Below are 6,000 nucleotides of genomic sequence, written 5' to 3'. Positions count from 1 at the left end.
CTTCCCAATTACACCAATTGTCATGAGTCCATTCTGCTGAGAATTTGGGACTCGGATTCACTCCATGCCTCTGTAAATAACTAGTGATATTACTTGCCATTCTGCCAACTACGCCACTTGTATAAATGAATTGCTACTTACTATAGGATAGCAAGGAGGAAAAGATTCTTCGGCCTCAGTGGTCTAGGATAATCAGGCAGGTCAGTATCTGAACATAGATTTTCATGTTTCACATATAATAGCACAGTCATTAGAACAAGCAAGTGCAAGAAGCCACAGACACACAAACTCACTCTAGCCATCTGCTGAGCAGCATTCAGTGGGTCAGCATCCTCGTTGGATCAGGCCCTGGGGTTAGAAGAATAAGAGAATGACCAGAGCATGAGGGCCTGTTAGCTTCCTAGCATTAGGAGTTACTGGTTTTATGCACCCCCACTAACAGAAACACATACAGGAGGTGTGGGATACCTACAAAGTTAGAAAGCAGCACCTGAGATGAAGTACTGAGGTCCCCATAAAGCTTCAAACATTGGACTCTGCTGCCTAAGTCCCTTTTGGATCTTCCCAAGAAAGGGCACCTTTTCCCTTGCTAAGGATGGGGCACTCTAATCTTTGCATGCTGAGACTAAAGGCTTTAGTAGTTCTGTATTGTTCAGTGATTTTGATATTCACTGTGAGAAATGCTTTAGAGGCACTTACATGAGATGGTCTATTATATGACCAGATTGCCTCAACTTCTAGTATGCATTTGAAGTTCTTCCCAAATGCTAAGTCTGGAAAAATCACAGGTACAAAGTAGAACATTATGGTTAAGTAGGACACTGATTGGCATACTATGAATAGCTAAGACTGACCAAAGGTACATAAATGACAATTATAAACAACAGTTGGAATATTTATCTGGCATTAGCAGTTAGATTTGCCATAGTGAGGCACTGCATTATTGTTACACAAGTACAACTTTATGCAAGATCAAACTGCTATTCTCAGCTCTGAAAGAGACTTGATTTTTCAAATTAAGTTACAGACTTATAGCTCTATTCCTGAATGTGATTGGAGATGTTATCTTAGCTCTGCTGAGCATATTGGCACTTGTCTCTTGCCTAAACCTCTTTGTGATTTAGTAACCAGATATCCCTGTGACAGAAACCTCTGAGAGCCCAATACAGTAGTCTGTCCAAAACACAGTGGTGCTAACACAAAGCACATCTCACGGCAACTTTCAATTAAATAGCCAGTCAAGGAGTCTGAATTCATCATGTTCACATTTTCATAAAGCATTGTAGTAACAGTAGTTGCTCTCTCTGAAGTATGAGATCTCAGTTATAAAGCCTCCTCAGTCAGAAGAAATTCAAATTCACATTTTAACAAAGAGGAGGCCATCAGAAAAAGGTTGTATGGAGACCCTGTGCTTTCCCATCCTGAAGATGGGAAACCTATGGTAAGTGAATATTTACATGACAGAAGAGAGAATAGAGGAACATGACAATAGTCTGTTGATGAGAATGCTCCCTGAAGTAGTGGGAGTCCTGGATTCAAATCCTGATTTGTCATGTCTCTTGCTGAATTTTATTGGGGAAAAATAGTAAGATGGGCATCTAGCTTGAGGGTTGAATCATGAAACCTGCAGAGAGACAGACACCTTACTTCAGCCTGCAGGAAAATTTTGAAGAGTCTGCTTTTGCCAATCTAAGTATGTGACGCCACCAGCTAGATAATTTCCTGTGCTCCTCAGTGCCTTATTGCGTATTCCTGCAGTCTGCCTTGTGTTGGTATTAGCAGCTGGGCAGCTGTAATGGTAAAACAGAACAGCTTGCTTACTCATGCTCTGAAAAAAGAAAAAAAGACTAGTTTTCAGCCAGACCAGCAAGCTGACCCATTTTGTGGAGCTGCATAATCACCAGAACCAATGCATAACTGAAGACAGAATGCATACTGGAGGATGCGGGTAGTACCACCCTTTTCAGGGCAGCAAAGTCTTTATCCAGCTGAAACCATACTCCAGAGATGGATAAAGCTTAAACCATAACCTTCTTCAGCACTTCACTATTAGCGAATTGTTCTTTGTTCAGTACAGTTGCTTTTTGTGGATTTTATTACCACTGCTGTAACTATGAGCTAGGAGCTCAATTCACAGGAATGAGGATGGCATTACATACGTACCTGAGGGCTGTGATGCATACTCCCCCAGCACACAGCTGCAGTCAAATTGCCCTGGAGTTGTTTGTTACTGCTCTTTGATCAGAAGTTATGCACCCCACAGCAGAGCCAGTGGAATGGGGTGCAGGCATCTGCTATTCTCAGTGCAAAGTGCAGACGGAGGTCAGAGAGGTTAAACTGCTGGAGCTGGCATGAAGCTGTTTGGGTGAATGCATACACTTCAGTCTGCCAGTCCTGGTACAGGCACAGCAACCTCCAGCAAAGAGATACAGTGGGCAGGGAGGAGAAGTAGCACTGCAGAAATCAGTTAAAGTCTGTTAACATCCTTACGCCCATGCAGCAAAGTGATGTTACCCACTAAAGACCCATTTTGTGGGGCTAGCACTTTCACTAAGCAGTAACAAAAATTGTCATAACTCTTGCGGAGAGGTGAGATCACAGGACTTTTCATGTTGATGGATTCATAAGAATCAGTAAAGACTGAATTTGAACAGTTACAGTTCGTTAACACTGCAGCTACTCCAGTATAATTTATTTTCTACTTTATAACATACAAATTAGTCTTCAGTAACAACCAAATTAGCAAAAAACACTTTACTGCATATGAATTAAACCTGTTTATAATACTTTTTACATTCACCCTTTTAATCTATAATGCTTTACTTCATCTATTACTATAAATCTGTCAGAAAAAAAAAATCTTACATAGATAAAGAATTGATTACACAAAAAAAGTAGGAAACTGTCAGTTCTATGTTGCTCCTCAATGCTCAGGAAAAGTGCTGCAGATAAAAATATTAATTTATGGGAGGTTTCAGTTCCTTTATAGTTCTCTATGTATTAGCCTGCCTTGGAATTTTTCTCGTAACAATGAATATCCAGGAGTAGTATTAAGCTAGCAGCACAACCATTTTTATTTCCAAATAGCCTGTCACATTGTATTTAATAAATAACCACATATAGCATCAAGCACCTACTCATGAACAATAAGCATTCATGACCTAGCTAAGTATAATCCTAAATCTGTAGTACTGTGATACTGGAATCTACGGTGATACTGCTTCTCAGTTTGAATATCTCCCCCCTCAGCCCTCAAAAATGCAACTTCTGTAGCCAGCATTTAAATCACTAACTCGCTATTAGTTAATTCAGGACAATGCAGTATTATCTATTATTTTTTGTATTTACAAACACAAAAAAACCCTTAAGTCCCCCCTCTCTCCTTCCCCCCCAAAATATCAAGAAAAAAGACTAACTGCTCGAGGAATTATGCCATCTTTAAGTCTTAACATCCAGAACTTGGATCCTCCCTGCCAAATACTACTTGGCAAAATAATAATACAAGGCAGTCTACATCACGCAGGAAGTAAACTTCAGAAAGAAAATTAACCAACAGTTGAACTGTAGTCAGAATGTGTCCAGAAAGCTGTTACAATGACACAGGTCTGCTGATAGCAACAAGAAAGCAAATCAATATGGAGAAAACATTCATAAAACAACAAACTATATATTTGAAGAAAGTATAAGTACCATTAAAGGCAGGAGAACATGACAAAAACCGCACCAGTATTCTTCTGATTTCAGAGGTGGGAGGTAGGAAAAGGAGCATGCCTATACCTGGAAGAAGGCTTTAGACAGACCAGAGAGTACTTAAAAATTGCTGTAGTTTGTAGCAAGCATAAGCAATATATCTATTTGGATTGGAGGTGATTTTGTGAAATTTTTGTGAAATGGCTTCAGCAGTATGTGATACTAGCCCTAGCAAAAGTCATCCTAAAATCTACTTTAAGCCTCAGATGAAATTACTTTTGCATGGGGCAGAAGCAAGGGGTGGGAAGGGGTGCAGGAGAATTTGGGTGACAAGTGAAAACAACTTCCCTAAAAACCTTGTTTATCCCACAGAGCTGAAGAGAATCTAATTTGTCAAGGTCCTGTGCAACAACAGAGAACCTACACAGCCACTGAAGTGAAGGCTATGAGTAAAATGAATGTGGTAACATAGCCTGTGGAAATTAACATGAAGGCAAACATTCTTCAGACTTTCAAACAATAAAACATCCAGATCCTAAAATTCTATGTGAGAGAAATTACTTAGTTTATATTTCCCATTTCAGTGTTGCAATTGCAAGCTGATCTAATATTATGGTTGCCTAATATAACATTATGAAAGACTACTGTAACACATAAATATCTATATGTAAATATGTAATTTCATTTCTTTTATAAGAATCAATCAGTAGGAAAAAAATTTACCAAAATCTGTCAGTTTGACAAAAAGCTCATCTGTAACTGAGACCATATACATTTGTGAATTCAAGTTACTAAATCTTCAACAGACAAGTATCTTAAACATTTTGATCTTGTAACAATGAAAGCAAAAAATTAAAGTGTCGAAGTCAGAGTATCACAGTGCATTTTTTCTTTTCAGTTACCCTGACATTCTACAAAGACTAAATACAGTCTGCAAATGCAGTCAGAAGATCAGACTTAAGTGTACGCTCTTTCACAAAAAGCCTTTCTCCTGTTGGGAGGGTTAGGTTCTGTAACAATCTCTGTATGCTTGTCTTGAAAAAGTAACCACTTCAGGTTCTTCCCATCTATACATAAGAATATTCAAATAAACCAAGGCCACTGGATTTCTTGCTAAACTGAATTTATTATTCCTTAGGATCTTTAAATGACAAATGCTATGAAAGCAGAAATACAAAATGCAACCCAACTTCACAACTACATTCAAGTGGCAGAGCTCGCCGCTTTTTATATGTCCTGGTTTCGGCTGGGATAGAGTTAATTTTCTTCCTAGTAGCTGCTATAGTGCTGTGTTTTGGATTTTAGTGTGAGAATAATGTTGATAACACACTGATGTTTGAGTTGTTGCTAAGCAGTGCTTACACCAGTCAAGGACTCTTCAGCTTCCCATGCTCTGCCAGGTGCACAAGAAGCTGGGAGGGGGCACAGCCAGGACAGCTGACCCCAACTGGCCAAAGGGCTATTCCATCCCATATGCCGTCATGCTCAGTATAGAAACTGGGGGGAGTTGGCCAGGGGACAACTGGGTGGGTGTCGGTCAGCAGGTGGTGAGTAGTTGTATCACTTGGGGTTTTTTTCCTGTGTGTGGGTTTGATGGCCTGGCACATCAGACCCACAGGAGAATAAGGCTCTAGTAGACACCCGTGCACAGTGCACCCTAGTGCCATCAAGCTATACAGGGGCAGAACCCGTCCATATTTCTGGAGTGACAGGGGGATCCCAACAGCAAACTGTATTGGAGGACAAAGAGAGCCTAACCGGGAACAAGTGGCAAAAGCACCCCATTGTGACTGGCCCAGAGGCCCCATGCATCCTTGGCATAGACTACCTCAGGAGAGGGTATTTCAAGGGCCCAAAAGGGTACCACTGGGCTTTTGGTATAGCTGCCTTGGAGATGGAGGACATTAAACAGCTGTCCACCTTGCCTGGTCTCTCAGAAGACCCTTCTGTTGTGGGGTTGCTGAGGGTCGAAGAACAACAGGTGCCAATTGCTACCACAACGGTGCACCAGAGGCAATATTGCACCAACCGAGACTCCCTGATTCCCATCCATAAGCTGATTCATCGACTGGAGAGCCAAGGAATGATCAGTAAGACTCATTCACCTTTTAACAGCCCTATATGGCCAGAGCAAGAGTCTAATGGAGAGTGGAGACTAACAGTAGACTATCGTGGCCTGAATGAAGTCATGCCACTGCTGAGTGCTGCTGTGCCGGACACGCTGGAACTGCAATAAGAACTGGAGTCAAAAGCAGCCAAGTGGCATGCCACAGCTGATATCACTAATGCGTATTTCTCAATCCCTTTGGC

This window comes from Ciconia boyciana, chromosome 5, assembly GCF_034638445.1.
Source record: "Ciconia boyciana chromosome 5, ASM3463844v1, whole genome shotgun sequence".
In the NCBI taxonomy this organism is placed as follows: domain Eukaryota; kingdom Metazoa; phylum Chordata; class Aves; order Ciconiiformes; family Ciconiidae; genus Ciconia; species Ciconia boyciana.
This window is presented reverse-complemented; position numbering follows the sequence as displayed.